This window comes from Pinus tabuliformis, chromosome 2_2 (genome assembly GCF_031772625.1).
Source record: "Pinus tabuliformis cultivar Carrire ecotype Pingquan chromosome 2_2, CPIR1, whole genome shotgun sequence".
In the NCBI taxonomy this organism is placed as follows: Eukaryota; Viridiplantae; Streptophyta; class Pinopsida; order Pinales; family Pinaceae; genus Pinus; species Pinus tabuliformis.
The window spans coordinates 663,136,472-663,155,694 of NC_142300.1; positions in this window are offsets into that span (position 1 = coordinate 663,136,472).

Sequence of the window (19,223 nt, forward strand, 5' to 3'; positions counted from 1 at the left end):
AAGACAAATATTTCCATATCAAAGTTGTAATATTTGAAACTATTAATTTGATGTAGTTTTGTTTTAAATTTGTTCATCATTCCATGTAAAAATCATCATTAAATCTAATATTGATATTATTAAATTTAATAACTTTGGATTAATAAAATATTAAATTTGTTATATTATAATATATATTAATATGTCATGATATATATTAACTATATATATATTTGGGAGGGAATAACAAAAACATAGAGTGACAGAGGTGGAGAGATAGAGTGAGATAAAGGGAGAACGAGACAAGTAGGAGGGAAAGGGCGAGAGAGAAATGATGAGAGAGAGAAGAGGAGAGCGGGAGGGATAGAGAGATGGAGTTGTGATGGGAGAAAGGGAGGGAAGAAGAAATACATAGAGAGACAAAAGTGGAGAGAGAGAGGGAGTGAGAAGGGAGAGATGGAAAGAGAATGTGTATGTGTGGGGATGATATAGAGAGACAAATAAGGAGAGGTAGAGAGAAGAGAGAGAGAGAGAGAAGGAGAGAAGGAGAAAGGGAGGGAGAGAGTGACAAAGTTGGAGAGAGAGAGAGAGAGAGATGAAGGAAGGGAGAGAGGACATGAGAGAGAGAGGATAAGGGAGGGAGGGAGAGAAAGAGAGATGGAATTAGAGGGGGAGAGAGAGGGAGATGCAAATAAACAGAAAGAGAGAGGAAGGTGGAGAGGGAGAGAGGAAATGATAAGGGATATGGAGAGAGTGGGAGAGAGGAGAGAAGGAGGTAAGAGAGATAGAATGACAGGGGTAGGGAGATAAGGGGAAGAGAGAGAGAGGGGTAGATGAAGATGGAGGGAGAGATAGATATATATGGAGAAATAATTTATATGTTTTTTGGGTGATATAGAGAGACAAAGGAGGGATAGAGGGATATAGAGATATATATGTAAACTGAAGAAAGGGAATAAGAGAGAGATAAAGTGAGGGAAGGAAGGAGACATAGATAGGTATGATAGAGAGAGCATGTGTGTTTGGGGGCAGGTGAGATAGAGAGAAAAAGGAGAGATGGAGGGAGATATAGATAAAGATGGAGGGGGGAGAGACGAAATAATATCTATTGCACTAGATGTGTTGATTTTAGTGTAGATGGTGATGATTCGGATTTAAGCAGGAACGCAATAGATTACAGAGATAACCATAAATACAGAGATGCGATAACCATAAAAACAGAGATGCAGCGGAAATAATACTTCATTTCATTAATGGAGAATACTGAAATATGCTTACAAATAGAAATAACCCAGCTAGGGCGATGGTAGCTTATCTTTGAGAAGAGATGTGTCGGCTACATGCCTCTGAACTTTTTCGAGCTGTGTTACAATGAGGCTCGAGGGCCTATTTATTGATCAGAAACAATGGAAAACCCTTCACATTCCAAAACCTAACCCTAGAAGATGAAACGCCAAATTGTGGGCCCCGTTTTTGGGTAAGTTAGTACATCAACTTCCCGGGGTCGCGAATTGGTCGTACTATCTCCGTTTGACGCGCATGATAGCCCGTTGGAAAGATCTCTCCGAGGACTACGACGAAAAAGACGATTTTTATCAAAAAAATCATTGGCGGTGGATTTCTCAAAAAACGTCGTTAGGGCCTCAAAACGGCTCCGGAAGTTTAGGACCGGAAAAACTGCTAAAAATAGTAAACTGTGCTATAATTAAGGAAACTGAAAAACTGAAAGAGACAGTTGTGGGGGTCCAAATGGGATAGGTGGGTGGCCACCAACATCCACCTGGATCAAGTGATTTGTAATCTTATTTGATTGCTTTCATTGAATGAGATAGGAGAGGAGGAATGAAGAAATGGAGAAGGAGAGGAGTGAGAGAAGGGTAAGAGAGAGAGGGAGACACAAAGACAAAGGGGGAGAGAGGGGGAGAGAGAGGAGAGAGAAAGGAAGATAGTGACATGGTTTGAGAGAGAGAGTGATGAGGGAGATAGAGGGAGGTATGAGACAAAGGGAGAGAGAGAGGAAGGATGAGAGAGAGGACTTGAAAGAGAGGAGGATAGAGGGAGGGATGAAAATGAGGAAATATGGAGGGACAAAGTGATAGATTTGAAAGGGGAGATGAGGGAAGAAGAAAGACATAAAGAGAAAAAATTGAAGAGAGAGAGCGAGAGAGAGTGCCAAGGGAGAGATGGAGAGAATGTGTGTATTTTTAGGGGTGAGATAGAGAGATGAAGGGCATATCGTGAGAAGGGGGGAGAGAAGGAGAGAGAAGGCGATAAGGAGGGAGATAGTGACAAAGTTGGAGAGAGAGAGAGAGAGAGAGAGTCAGACAAATATAGAGAGAGAGTTGAGGGAGATGGGAGAGACAGGGAGACAAAGGAACGAAGAGAGAGAGGACATGAAAGAGAGAAGGAGAGAGTTATGGCGAGAGAGATGGAGTTTGAGGTGGAGAGAGAGGGAGGTAAGAAGAAAGACATAGAGAGAGAAATGTGGAGAGATATAGGTGGAGTGATGAGGGATATGAAAATAGAGGGAGAGAATAGAGCGGGAGGGAAGAGAGATAGAAGGCATGGAAAGAGCGAGGGAAGGTGAAGAGAGAGAGAGGGAAAGGAAGAGGGAAGGAGAGATAGATATAGAGAAAGAGGGTGTATGTTTTGTGGGTGATTTAGAGAGGCAAAGGAGAGACAAAGGGAGATATAGATATGGATGGAAGGTGAATAGAAGGAAGAAGATAGACATAGATAGAATGAGGGAGGGAGGGAGTGATAGATAGATATGGAGAGATAGAGTGTGTGTATTTAGGTGGTTGAGTTAGAGAGAAAAATAAGGATATATGGATGGAGATATAGATATATGGAGGAGAGAGGGAAGAATATTTCTTGCATTAGACGTATTGATTTTAGTGTAGATGGTGATTTCTAATCCTATTTGATTTCTTGCACTAGATGCATTGATTTTAGTGTAGATGTTGATTTCTAAATATGTTTGATTGCTTGAACTAGATGCATTTATTTCAATGCAGATGTTTAATTCTAATCCTATTAGATTGCTTGTACTAGATGCATTTATTTCAGTATAGATGTTTTATAATTTTATTTGATTACTTGCACTAGATGCCTTGATTTTAGTGTAGATGTTGATTTCTAATTCTATTTGATTGTTTTCACTATATTCATTGATTTTAGTGTATGTTTTGATTTCTAATCGTAATGTATTAGATCCATTAATTTCAATGAGGATGTTGTTTTTAATCGTATGTGATTGCTTGCATTAGATGAATTGATTTTAGTGTAGATGTTGATTTCTAATCTAATGGAGGTGAATATATGATGGTACTATAATTTTAAAGTGATTGGATTAACAATGTACATTGATTCGAGTGTAATCACAAAAAAATTACTCACACTGTGCATTGATTTTTGAGTTATAGTAATTCAAGCTATTAATATTAGAGAGAAAGGGAGACAAGGTATGGTGTTTACTATAATAGCTCGAGTTAAAGATTTGAATGGTTTACTATTTCAACTACTCATTTCGTTAATCCATATGAAAATATGACAAAGCTAATAATGTCACTACTAAAATATGTCAAAAGTTGCCACACTATGGAGTTAGAGGGACATTATTAACAATTAATTAGCTCTCAAAAGTTGCGATACATGGAATTAAAATTAAATTAGATGTGTAGAATTAATACTCCTGCAAAGTGCAAATTAATTATTGATAAGATCACCTCCCTTCTTTGTCACCAACTAATTACTAATAGACAATTAAATATATCCAAAACTACATATATTCAAAATTATTAATAGATAATTGCATACAACAATTTATTCAAAATATTTATTAGAGGAAATGACATATTTATAAACATTCAAAACAAACCATCTCTCAAAAATTTTCATCAAAATGCCATTCAAGATCCATTTTTAAGATATATAGAAAGTGAAGACCACTCATTAAAAAAAAAAAAATACATTATTTCTTGACTTTCCGAAATAGACTAAAAAATAAAAATAAAAAAAAATAATTCAAATCATCAAAATATTCTTGAAGTAAATAAATTATTTCAAACCTTAGCAAAGAAACGAATTATTTTAAGAGTAATGTGTACATATTAAATTATTGAAACTGTTTTTAAAGATATATATTATTTCAAGAGTAATCTTGACCGAATAAAATATTCAAACCGCTCTTCAAGATATATTTAGTAATACCTGGATGAAACTATTAAGGATTAATTAGTTGCAAAGGTTGTGAACCTAAAATTAAGTGAAATAGATGTGTAGTATCAATCCTCCTACAAACTATTGATAACATTGTCTCCTTTCTTCATCACCAACTAATTACTAACAAACAATGACATACACATATAGAAATATAACACAAGGATTGTAACATTCACGATCATTACCATCCAAATCCAAACACATAAACACAGAATCCACTAAAAACATTTAAACAGAGACGTACTAACTACTCAAGGAAAGTACCACAGACTAAATTAAATAAGAGAATGATGTGGTTATAAGAAAAGAAAATATAATATAATTTCAAAATATGAAGTTTATCTCAAACATATACCTAATAATGATAATTTAAAAATGTGACATTGTTGCACTTAAATCGAACTAGCCTAGATTCATGTAACTCTAGATCTATCATGCATCGAGAGGGATTCAATCCCTATGGGTGGAAGTGTGTCTTAAATTATACACTCCAAAAGAAAGGTTTGCACTGATATGGATTTGATCACTATCTGTGCATGATATATCCAAACTTATATGGATCTGAGTTGGTTTATTTATAGACTTATATCCACCTTAACTATCAATCTACCAAGGGTAAAGAGGGATCAAAACTCTTGTGGTGCAAACTTTTTTTGGAGTGAAAAGAGATTTGATCTCTCTCAATGCTTATATATGGAGTTAATATGGATGTAGGATGGTATGATATAAATTTCACATCACTCTATATAAATGTATTCTCATTCTTAATTTTATTAAAACCTAGATATAATCTCTAGGGAATATCCACATAATATTTTTGATAATAATCAACATAAATTTTTTATATATATCTCAAGAGTAATTTTAATTTTTTTTCTCTTCTATTTAATTAAAAATGTTATAAAATAATATTAAAATAAAATGTTTATAAAGTATTAGGCTTGTGAAATTATTTATGGTTATTGTGCATGTGATATCTAAAAGCCATGGTATTGTAACAAAGCCTATTTACAAGTCAATGATATTCTCTAGCAAAAGAGAGGCTACAGTTCATGTTTAATAATCTTCTTATATTACAGGTATTAAGTGTTTTGTCCTTGTTAATTAAATTTAAATATGGTTTCAAAATCATTGTTAGTCCTTGCCAAGGTAGGACTCTATTTGACCATTACTTGTTTAACAATGAGCAATGGAACTTATATTGTTTATCTTTGAAAAAAAATATTTATTTTTCAATAGTATTAAGAAACTAATTTTCAAACATTTGATTGGACATAATTTGAAGGTCTTATTGTAGGCTTTGCATAATGCAATGGAATGTGAATAATTGTATCACATATTTTATTCCATAATTTATGGATATCATTCCAATATTCAAGCATCATTTTTATATATTTGTGTAAGTGATTTTTTAATCCAAAAATAAAATTCTTAAAAGGGGCTCATAGTTAGGTAAATAGCATATTTACCATTTGTTACTTCCCACCACAATTTAGGTAAGCCTTTCTATAAAATGTGGATAGAGATAAGATGTAAATAAATATACTTATCTCAAGATTCATAAAGGAAAATATTTTATTGGTCATATTCACATTATAAATTAATATGCTTTAAAATTATTAGGTTTTGTTGAGAATATTGTGATTTATTATTTAATTTTAATTTCCTTATGCATATGTTTTTCATTACTATTTGTAATAGAAAGATGTTGTAAATTCCCATCCTATAAACATTTTGACTCCTCATTTTTTTTGTAATTTGGACATTGGTGAGGCTAGATCATGGTCATTTCCAAGAATAACACCCAAATAGGGTGGGGGACTGAATAGTGACTTACCATGAGTCCTTCAATAGCCCAACCGCAATCACTATGTATCAAGGACCTCATGAACTTTGACTGAGTCAAATTACATAAAAATAAAAATAAGAATAAAAATGAAATAGAATAAAAAATAAAATTGATACTTATAATTATTTTAAAACACTTTGATTAATAAAATTATACGAAAAAAAAATAGAAAAAAAAATGATCTTTCTAAGAATTTGGTAGATCCCGAAGATATAATGTGAGCTTTTGAAAATACGTTCCTTGCTTATTTATTTAGATCCCACTTTTTTAATAGTTTCACCACTCATCATCAAAGACTCAAACATGATAATACCTCAATAAAAACACACACAACATATTTCCTTAAACTAACATTAACCATATTCATGTTTTATCATAAAATTCTAAATAATAAAACAAAATAAGTCAAGCTTAGTCATATTATTAAAATAAAAACAAAACATAATTATGCTGAATTATATGGAAAATTATCATTCTTAAATTATGGAAGTTTATAATAATTTTATTGTCCATAAATATAAATAAAATAAAATACATGAGCTTCTTTCACACAAATTAATCGTTTAGTCACATTAAAATAATAATAATAATAGTTATAATAATAATTACCTTGAACTATATGGAAAATTATCATTCTTAAATTATGGTTGGTTATAATGATGTTATTGTCCATTCATTTAAAACAAATAAAATATATAGAGCTTCTTTCACATGGAAAATTTATTTTATGCATATTTTAAAAATAATATTATTGTAATATTAAATTAACATGGTATTAAATTAAAGTTTTTTTGTTAATGGGAAAGTATTTTTTCTCAATTGAGTAAAAATCAACATAAAAATATTTTCTACTATTATATTATTAAAAATTAAATTTAGATAGAAATAACAACTATTTTTCCTAATAATCTAAAATAATTGCAATTCACACCTATAAAATTATTTAGTTTTTATTTTAATAATATTTTTTTACTATTTTAAAATCAAAAATAAATTTTTAACAACTATAAAATTAATTATATGTTATTATAAATTAATTGATTTTAAAAGTTCATAGATTCATTTCCCTTTATTTATGGGTAACTTTTTGGTTATTCAATTTATTTTAAGATAATTTAAGAGATATATATATATTTTAATTTATTATTTTAAACTAATCTCTAAATTTATTATTTAGTTTAATTATAGTTTATGGAAATACTTCCTAAATTTATATAATATATATTTAATTCCAAATTATTTTCTTTTTACCTCAATTTATTATCAATAAAATTTTTACTTGTAACTATTTAAGTCTAAAGATGATACTCAAAGTTTAAAGAGTTTGGAAAAAAATGTTATCATTCATATAATTTTATATACTTATTTTTAAGGTCAATCAAGCCAAATACCAAATGTTACATAACATAAATTTTCCAAATAAATTATCTAAAAAAATATTAAACTAAATTAACTTATTATTAATTTCTAAAATTATTTTTAACCTAATATTTTTATTACCATCTAATTTTATGTGGAATAACTATTATTTATTTATTACTCAAGATTTATTATTTCCAAATCTAAAGATAAGTTGTATGATGATAACGAGTTATTTAGAAAAAATAAACTAATGTGTAAAGAAGTGATCAACCTCAATCTTAATAACAAGTGTGTCTTGACTAGTGATAAGAAGAAAATAGACATTTCCTAAGCAAGAACAAATTCTCATGACCTTCAAAGTGAAGGCGTTGGTCAAATTCCCAGAATACCTTGGGACAAAAGAGTTTGTTAGCTTTTCCATACTAAGACGGTTGAAGATGAAAAGCATTTTTTCTCTGGGATTGTGGAAAACTCACTCAAAAATATTTGCCACATTACCAGCGTTCTGCACATGTTAAATCAACAAAACTATAGCACTATATTAACCCTTTTCTCCCTTCTTTTCTATCATAAAAATAAAATATTAAAGAATCTTCATTAATCTTTTACTTTCTTGGTAGACATTACTCACCATCATTACCATATTCCTTATTTTCCACTAAATACTCTCAAATTTATTAGTTTATTTATTTTATTTCAAATCTTTTCTCCCCTAAATATTTTTAAGTTTAATAATTAGATTTTTTTATTCAAACCAATTTTCCATATATATATATATATATATATATATATATATATATATATATATATATATATATATATATATATATATATATATATATATATATATATATATATATATATAATTTAATATTTTATAAATAAATAATATTAAAATTTCTATGGGCCTCTAGCAGGATTCTTCGCTAAGAGTTAATCTTCCTGGAACTTAGGGAAACACTGAATGACCCAAGACCTAGAGGCATCTCACAAACGTGCTCTTAAGAACCATAAGCATGTTATTACTATGTGGTACTATGTGGTTTTCAGTGACTAAGTTAAGTGTAGTCTAACAAGACAGAGGAGTTACCGAGAAAGCTATGGAAATTCCGGTCATATTAAAAGAAAATCTGGCAAGGAATTTTGTAAATCCATGTTATTGTTGTTAAACTTAAAATTTTAGGTGTCCTACACGTTTTTGATGGTTCTCAATCCATTTCCAACATCAACAACTAGATTCAAAGACTACCTCTACAAGATTTTTTGAAATTTTTTTGGCGAGATTCTCGTCACTTTTGACCACCCCCAGAATCATTCTTCTTCTTTAGAAGCTTTCTCACCATATAAAAAGAATAATACCTCAAATCCAACTCACTTTTACTATTATTTCAAAAATTATTATTAAAAGAATAATTTTATTGCCGAAAATCCAGTTGCTTTTGACCACCTAGGCAATTCACCATATAAAAAACAATAATAACTCAAATCCAACTCACTTTTATTATTATTTCAAAAAATATTATTAAAAAAATAATTTCATTGCCAAGATTCAACCCACTTTTAACCACTCAATTAATTCACCATATAAAAAACAATAATACCTCAAATCGAACTCACTTTTATTATTATTTCAAAAAATATTATTAAAAAAATAATTTTATTGCTGAGATTCTGGCGAGTTTTGACCATCCACGCAATTCACCATATAAAAAACAATAATACCTCAAATCCAACTTAGTTTTATTATTATTTTAAAAAATATTATTAAAAAATTAAAATAGAGAGACCCAGATGAACACCCCAAACTACCATTACCACAACACCTCACGAGGTTTTAATTTCGAAAGAATGGAAGTTGTAATTGAACATGGTCAAATTTAACATGGGATCAATTATTTTATTTATTCAATAATGTAATAATGGTTTACCTTATTTAATATAGGCCAAATTTTACCATGTGCAATCTAGAATGTCCCCCTTGGGTTATAATGCCTAGAAGCTTTGGCTTTGACTTTTGAGACTTTATCTTTTGATTGATCCTCCTAAATATTCAATTGGCTTGTGTCGCATTGCCTGCATTCAGTTGAATCAAACTTACATCTTTGTCTTGGAAGCTGATGGCTCTGCGGGCAAGAATCGCTTGAATTCTGATATCACAGCGGCATGTTATCTCCTAAGTGTGTGATCATTGGTATTCTCGGAATTTATGCCATAAGAACAATTATGAGTCAAAAAAAATCATGGGTTTTATTACATAAGATAACACCATGCATTAGAAAACATCACGAGTTAAGAATAACAGGAGAAAAAGATGGTGTATGGGTTAAATACAGTGTCTTTATTTTTAATAATGTGAAGTTGAGACTTGTGTAACTAAATTTTTCGGAAAATTCTTGATTACTACAATACAATACAATAGTAAATATGAGAAGATATTCAAATATTTAATCTATTAAGATGGTATTCATAAATTAACACGCATGTGAAACAATGTATTGGATCTGATTACAATGTATTGGATCTGATTACTTGCAGGTATTTCAAGCTTTTCAAATAAATTATGAGAGATGATATTCTTAAAATAAAACAAACATCGTGACATTGAATGGGAACATTTTTCAAATAATTCTTATTAGCTGTTGGAGATTGTAAAAAATAATCACTTTATTAATAGCAGGTACAAATATCATTCACTAGCCTTCCCCAACTCTGGAGCTTTAATGCACTTCATAGTTCAAGTTTTGAGATTCTTCACTACTGAAATGTTGAGATACTTGTAACATCGTCTTCTTTTGAATAAGAGCATATTGGTTATTTTTATTTTCAAAACCAAAATCAGTGTGGAATCCATTATCAATGTAGAATCTATTAAACCATACTCAACAAACACACTGATTATTTACCATGAAAATGTTGTGTCTCCTCTCATCATATGCAAATCCTTTATTTTGACACCAGACTACCTCCTTTCTGATTTTGAAACAATTTGGAACATTCTTGCTGAGCTTTGCTAGACATTCTCCTCTCACAAAAGTGCTAATAATGATTTTGTGGGAATCACGAGTTCTCTTACAAACATAAATTCTGATATACTGTGATTTTGTAATGTGATATCCATGGGAAAAGGTTTGGCAAAATATTCTGTGGTCTTCAAGTCTCACTAAAATATCTCCTTATAAATTACAAACATTAACAGTCCCAAACATTAACCGTCCCAACAAATGAACTTGGAAAGGAGAGATTTTAGTGAAAGTTGAAGACAACAAAATATTTTTCCAAACCTTTTCCTGTGAATCTCACATTACAAAATCATAGGATATCATCATTTCCGTTTGTAAGAGATCTTGTGATTCCCACAACATCAATATTAGTAGCATTATGACAGGACAATGACTTGCAAAGCGCAACAAGAATGCATCAAATTGTTCTGAAATCAGAAAGGAGGTACTCGTCTCACAAAATAAGATATTTTCATATGATGAGAGGACACACAACATTTTCATGACAAATTATCAGGGTGTTTGATGAGTATGGTCTAGTAAATTTTATATTTATGTTGGATTCCACATTGATTTTGGCTTTGGAAATAACAATAACCAATATGCTTTGATTCAGAAGAAGACAATGTTACAAGTATCTAAACATTTCAGCAGTGAAGAATCTCTAAACTCCAACCATGAAGTTTCTTAAAGCTACAGAGTTGGGGAAGGCCAGTGAAGGATATTGGTACCTACTAGTAACAAATTGATTATTTTGACAAATCTCCACCAACTGATAAGAATTATTTGAAAAACATTTCCCATTCAATGTTTCCATGTGTGTTTTATTTTATGAATATCATCTCTCACACTTGAAAAGCTTGAAATACCAACAAGCATTATGAAGTAATCATATCCAATACATTGTTTCACACGTGTGTTTTAATTTATGAATACCATATTAATATATTAATTATTTGAATATCTTCTCATATTTACTATTGTATTGTATTAATCAAATTTTCCAAAAATTTAGTCAAACAAGTCTCAACTTCACAGGATTAAAAATGAAGACATTGTATTTAAGCCATACAACATCTTTTTTCTCCCCCTATTCTTAACTCGTGATGTTTTCTAAGTCATGGTATTATTTGTTCTAATATAACACATGATGTTTTCTAACTTATAGTTGTTCTTATTGCATAAAATTCCGAGAATACCAGTGATCACAGTTTATTGTTAGAAAAAGTTTAATAGGGAAAAGGAGCTCAAACATAGGTTGAAGTTAGGTAAGTCTTATGATAATTCTACACAAGTTGTGGCAAAGTCAACTAGCTCAAAAATAGACATAGGGATTTAATTAAAACATAAATTTTACACACAAAAAAAACAGAGTAAAATAAAGGAGGTTGCTATAAATCTGCTTGTGAAGGATTAATACCATAACCCAGCTAGCACACTTTACATTATATGTCAAAACATAAGGAAATTACATTCGAGATATAAATTGGAGGTTGCTCCTTCAAGTGAAAAAAACACAACAATTTACATACTCGGGTTGCAAAGTAAACTTTTTTAAAACTCAGTAAAAATGGTTTTCATGCACCCACCAATATTTCCTCCACAATTTTCCCCTCACTGCCTCAGATCTAACTTACCCAACATACAAAATGGATTTTACATCCATATTTATCTTAGCATACAAATTTGACATTAATTACATGATAGATAAAATATTTAATAGGCACCAAGGGTGATTTTACATAGTAAACAATTTCCTAAGCTTGCAGGTGTTGTGGAGTGTAGAAAACACATTATTGAGACATTAAAAATTAATCTTGAGAATTAATTCAAGGTAAGCTCACCCATAATAATCCACGTAGATCACTTGATCCACATATCGATTATGATTGTTGAGACTTCAATGTAAGCCCACCAGTAATAATCCACGTAGATCACTTGATCGACATATTGATTGGGATTGGGACTCACGCCGTACAACTCCATTCCAGTGCAAGCAGCTTCTCCAAGCAGGTAGCCTCTGCAAATACCTCAAAAATTTAACCAAACTACCTATAAAAACTCCAAACAGTGTCCAAGTAAAACTTTATTTTAAACTTGGTTGGTTTTTTCTCTCTCCTTCACACATGTGGACAAAAATAGAAAGTATTTAGTGATTTGAATTGCTGTAAGTGAGGGAGGTAGAAAGTATATTTATCATGGATGAAAGAGACTGAATAAGTGTGACTCTTGGTTGGGTTGACATGATTTTATGGTAGTTCAGCTTGAATTTTGGAGGAGTGCCACTTGAACTACTGATGAAATATGACGAAATATTGGCACCCTCAGTGCTACCATCTGGGTGTCGGGTGTAGCCTTCAGAGCCCTCATCAATATTTTCGTCGACACGCTAGGCGACTCTGCCTTCATCTAGTGGAGGCTGCTTAGGGCCCAAACTAAATTCCATTCTATGAACATTCTGAGTTTAGTCCGCAGAGAGATGCGTAATAGCATTAAGCTGGTTTTCTTCTTCGAAAAGGATAATGGTGATATTAGCTGAGATGAGTGGTCGATTCATGTTGCTCTGAAACCAAAAATTGTTTGAGTGGAAAGCAGAGCGAGGGAGGTGACGGCTAGGCAGACTGGGATGGAGCGAGTTGGTCTTAGAAGGAGGCAGAGAGGCAGGAGGTAGAGGTGAAGCCTCATTGTGTTCAACCTGAGATCGAGCGCTACCCACATGGTCTCCTCCTCTACGACTCCATATGCAATGTTGAACCATCATGCTGCTCCAAATGTGAAGCTCTAGAGAATTGAGGGCTTGGGCAGAAATATGAGAATGAGCAGACAGAGTTTGGGCAAGGTTTAAAGGGTAGAATTGGGAATGGGAATAATGGAAACCATTGCCAAAGGCAAGACATCAGAGCAGGCAGCAACGTTTTCCTACCACAGTTCTGTTGCACGGGATTTCTGCCTGGAGTGAGCAAACACTGAGAAATGGAGGACAAGTGGAGGTGTTAATGGGCTCCATAATGGATTGATCTGTCTGGAATCCTCGCCAAGAGCGAGCATTTATGTAATTCTGCAAGCTGGGCTGCGTTCGCTTAAGATGAGAATTCATGTACCAAGGCTTGGCCTGGGACGAAGCGCTGGCCACCAGCTAGCTAGGCCGAGCGCCGACATTCCAACGTCCCTGCATTAATGCATAGTTAATTCACCCGCATCCGGGTAAATATTTGTAAAACTAATTTTTAAAAGGAAAAACTATATCCTATGGATATATTCAAATATTTAAAGACAAATATTCCCACATCAAAGTTGTAATATTTGAAAATATTAATTTGATGTAGTTTTGTTTTAAATTTGTTCGTCATTCCATGTAAAAAACATCGTTAAATCTAATATTGATATTATGAAATTTAATAACTTTGGATTAATAAAATATTAATTTTGTTATATTATAATATATATTAATATGTCATGATATATATTAACTCTATATATATTTGGGAGGGAATAACAAAAACATAGAGTGATAGAGGTGGAGAGATAGTGTGAGATAAAGGAGAACGAGACAAGTAGGAGGGAAAGGGTGAGAGAGAAATGATGAGAGAGATGAGAGGAGAGCGGGAGGGATAGAGAGATGGAGTTGTGATGGGAGAAAGGGAGGGAAGAAGAAATACATAGAGAGACAAAAGTGGAGAGAGAGAGGGAGTGAGAAGGGAGAGATTAAAAGAGAATGCGTATGTTTGGGGATCATATAGAGAGACAAATAAGGAGAGATAGAGAGAAGAGAGAGAGAGAGAAGGAGAAAGGGAGGGAGAGAATGACAAAGTTGGAGAGAGAGAGAGAGAGAGAGAGAGAGAGAGAGAGAGAGAGAGAGAGAGAGAGGACATGAGAGAGAGAGGATAAGGGAGGGAGGGAGAGAAAGAGAGATGGAATTAGAGGGGGAGAGAGAGGGAGATACAAATAAACACAAAGAGAGAGGAAGGTGGAGAGGGAGAGAGGAAATGATAAGGGATATGGAGAGAGTGGGAGAGAGGAGAGAAGGAGGGAAGAGAGATAGAATGACAATGGTAGGGAGATAAGGGGAAGAGAGAGAGGGGTAGATGAAGATGGAGGGAGAGATAGATATATATGGAGAAATAATTTATATGTTTTTTGGGTGATATAGAGAGACAAAGGAGGGATAGAGGGATATAGAGATATAGATGTAAACTGAAGAAAGGGAATAAGAAAGAGATAAAGAGAGGGAAGGAAGGAGACATAGATAGGTATGATAGAGAGAGCATGTGTGTTTGGGGCCAGGTGATATAGAGAGAAAAAGGAGAGATGGAGGGATATATAGATATAGATGGAGGGGGGAGAGACGAAATAATATTTATTGCACTAGATGCGTTGATTTTAGTGTAGATGGTGATTTGTAATCTTATTTGATTGCTTTCATTGAATGAGATAGGAGAGGAGGAATGAAGAAATGGAGAAGGAGAGGAGTGAGAGAAGGGTAAGAGAGAGAGGGAGACACAAAGACAAAGGGGGTGAGAGGGGGAGAGAGAGAAGGAGAGAGAAAGGAAGATAGTGACTGTTGGAAATAATACTGAGAGGGGGGGGGGGGGGTGAATCAGTATTATCAGATCAATAAAACTTTTTCAATTTCATACTCAGAAACATATGCACTACTTCAGTTAAGTGAACCAGCGTGTACACGCTAATGTGTCTACAGCAACCAGCGTATAACCAGAAAACTTATGATTCAGTTAGCTTATCTTCAGTAAATGCATCAGGACATTATTAACCATATTAATAGTAAACAGGTGCAGTATAACATAACAGATCATCACATAAAAGTCACACACATGAACACCATGATATAAGGTGGAAACCCAATGTGGGTGAAAACCACCTGCTGCAAGTCGTCTCTATCTTTCTTTAATAAAAACTTCAGTTTACAATCTTTTGTACTAGTGCATCCTTATACCAGTACGCAGGCTACAACCTGCAAAAGGCTACAACCTTCTCTCGTTTTCCAGACTCTTCTGGAAGGGAGCTCCAACCCCCTTTGATCTTGTACTAGCTAAGATACTAGTACGTAGGTGCTCGCCTACAATCTTCTTTCCTTCAGGTACCACTTTTCATCAATTTTTAGACTGGATATTTCTGAAGCACAACATTACAATCTGAAGACCACATTTCATCCAATTTTCATAACATATCATTGAAGCACAAGACAATCAATACTAGCATCATCAATCTTTGAATCGTTGAACCACTGAAACCCTGTCAACACCCAGTCACCAAAACACATAGCAGACTACAGAACTCTGCAATAACAGTCAGACCCAACTGCAACCCCAAAAATTAAACTTCAAAAGATTTACGCTACTTCAATGAGACCAACCCGCGTATACACGCGCTTTTACCAAATACAACCTGCGTACAGATCTAAAAATAATTTCTCATAACTTGCAGCTGTACCAGACATCAGTCATACCCAGAACATAACATTGCGTCAGTATGCAGATCTAAAAATACGCATAATCAACCATATACCGATAGTTCATTTCAAACCATTTGATCCCGATCTGTCCTTAGATCTAGTCTTCCATCACCCGGTGTGATCTCTCCTTAGCTTAGATCAAGCAACCCAGAACCTGCATACTAGATCTCTTTCTTTATCAGATATTCAAGACTTTTTCAATGCCCTTGCCTAATGATCTTCTTCTCCTTTTATAGTCTCAGGCCTTGCTCAATACCACGGGCCAAAAAACATAGTAATCCAATACCAACAACTTTAAAACTAGGGATCAACACGCCTGTCGAGATACCTTGGTCAAAAACATAGGCTCAAGTACCGAGGACTAACTACCACGGACCAAAAGAAAGCTTCTCGACATGTACGCCCTTTTCTGTTCATGAAACTGCGTGTATACGCGACTTCGTATATAGCGAGACTGCGTATCCGCGACTTAGTATATAGCGTACCAGCGTGTATACGCAACTTGGGCTTAATGAACCTGCGTATATGGAATTTCTCTTCATTCTTGTAGTCTGGACTGAGATCTGTCATCAAAGAGAGTTGCCATCAAGGACAACACCTGTACCGTAGCGCCACACCTGTGCCAAAATGCCAACAATATCCCCCTTTGGACTTGATGGCAACCCCAAGATCCAAGATCCTTAGAATCATTCTCCCCCTTTGTCATCAAGGGCAAAGGGCTGTGCTCCCCCTGAGTACATGCTGATATCTCTGCTCTGCTGTGCTGAACATGCTCCCCCTGACTGTAGGCAAGATCTGCAAAAGATGTTCTTCAAAGAGAACCAAGACTTAAGGACCTTCAATACATACATCCATACTTCCAACGAAGAGGGGATACATCAGACATTTACATATAACAACCAATTACATTACATCATTCATCCCAGGCATAGTGGGGAAACCAACAAAGGCCGTTGCATGACCTTGACACCATAAAAGAGATATCACAAAAGAGATACATGACATAGAGACGAAAAATCTAGACCAAGACTTATGAAAGTCATCAGCAGCATCTGATAATCATCTTTTAGATCAACAACCAAGATTTCCTTTTGTGCTCCTTCTCCTGAAACCAACAATAGTTTGTGAACTAGAACCAAAAGCATCTAAATGCCAACAATGCTTTATTAGACTTTAAGCTGCTCCCCCTGAAACTGTGCCTGCTGCACCCTCTGAAACTATGCCTGAAGGATTCTGGCATACCCATCTCAGACCTTCTCCAACCAGAGACTGCCCTTGCTGTTCAGAACTCCATATACACGACTTCACCTACATAAATCTGCGTATGTACGCGGATATCCCTTATACAACACGCGTATACCAACTTTTCTTTAGAACAGACAAGCTTCAACAGCAGGATGAAGCATCAACTACTCCCAGCTTTTGTCTGAGATATTCAAAAGTCTCCCTGGGTAGTGGTTTTGTGAGAATATCAACAACTTGTTCTTTAGAAGGAACATACTCCAACTTGACATTTTGTTCAAGCACTTGTTCCCGGAGGAAGTGATACTTGATTGGTATGTGCTTGGTCTTTGAATGCATGACTGGATTCTTTGAAATGTTGATTGCACTTGTATTATCACATAAGATAGAGATAGGTGGAGTGCAAGTGATTTGAAAATCCTGCAAGGTCTGCATCATCCAAACAAGTTGTGTGCAACAAGATGCCGCAGCCACGTATTCTGCTTCAGCTGTAGATAAAGCAATCGAACTCTGTTTCTTGCTGAACCAAGATGCTAATCTGGAACCCATGAAGAATGCACCACCACTTGTGCTTTTCCTGTCATCCACACTTCCGGCCCAATCTGCATTTGTGTAAGCATGAAGAGAGAGATCTGTATCTCTAGGATACCATAAGCCATAGTTTTGATTCCCTTGAAGATACTTGAAGATTCTTTTGACTGCCTGAAGATGAGTTTCCTTTGGGTTGGCTTGAAATCTTCCAACAATTCCTACTGCATGCATAATATCTGGTCGGATACCTGTCAAATAGAGCAAACTCCCAATCATGGATCTATAAGTTGGCTGATGAACTGCTGCTGATTCATCATTTGCACTGAGGTTGCATCCTGTAACCATGGGGGTACATACTGGCTTTGAACCTTCCATGCCATACTTCTTCAAGATCTGCTTGAGGTACTTGGTTTGAGACAAGAAAATACCTCCTTCATTTTGTTGGATTTGCAATCCAAGAAAGTATGTCAATTCTCCAAGTAATGACATTTCGAATTCTTTCTGCATAACCAAGGCAAAGTTTTGACTCATACCCTCTTCATTGCTGCTAAAGATAATATCATCTACATACACAACAAGTATTAACAATTTGTTATTTTCAACTTTCATATAGAGATTGCTATCTTCTGATCCTTTTGGAAAACCTTGTTGGTGAAGATATTTGTCCAAATGATAGTACCAAGCCCTTGGAGCTTGTTTGAGACCATAGAGAGCCTTTTTCAATCTGCATACAAGGTTTGTATCATTCCAAAGAATGAAATGATCTGGCTGCTCAATATATACTTCTTCTTCTAAGTCTCCATTCAGAAAGGATGATTTCACGTCCATTTGAAATACCTTGAAGTTTTGAAAGCTTTAGAGAGCAAGGAACATTTGGATGGCCTCCAGTCTTGCAACATGAGCAAAGGTCTCTTCAAAATCTATTCCTTCTTGCTGCGCATACCCTTTACAAACAAGTCTGGCCTTGTTTCTAATTACTTCTCCATTTTCATTCAATTTATTTTTGAAGACCCATTTTGTCCCTATGACATTCTTATATTTTGGTCTAGGAACCAATTCCCAAGTGTTGTTCTTTTCGATCTACTCAAGTTCTTCATCCATTGCTTTGACCCAACATTCATATTCGCATGCCTCTTTCACATTTTTTGGTTAGTGGAAGAGAGTAATGCCAAGTAGCTTGAAGCTTCTGCAATTGTTCTTCTTGTTTGTACTCCTGCTTCTTTCTGCCCCACAATCTGAGATTCTGGATGATTCTTCTGAACATATCTGGATGGAGTCTTTTCTTTTATTCTTGTCTGCTCCTCTGGTTCTTCTTGAGGTTCTTCTTCTTCTTGAGGTTCTTCTTCATCATTCTGTCTTTGAGGGTAGCCTTCATCTTCTTCGATGTCTTCATGATGAACTTGCCTAAGAATGTATCCCTTCTCATCAACCACAACATCAATGCTGTCAACAATTCTGCCAAGTATTTTATTGTAGCACTTGTATGCTTTGCTATGCGAGAATAACCAAGAAGAATGCCTTCATCTTCTCTTGGTTCAAGTTTGCCAAGTTGCTCATCAGTATT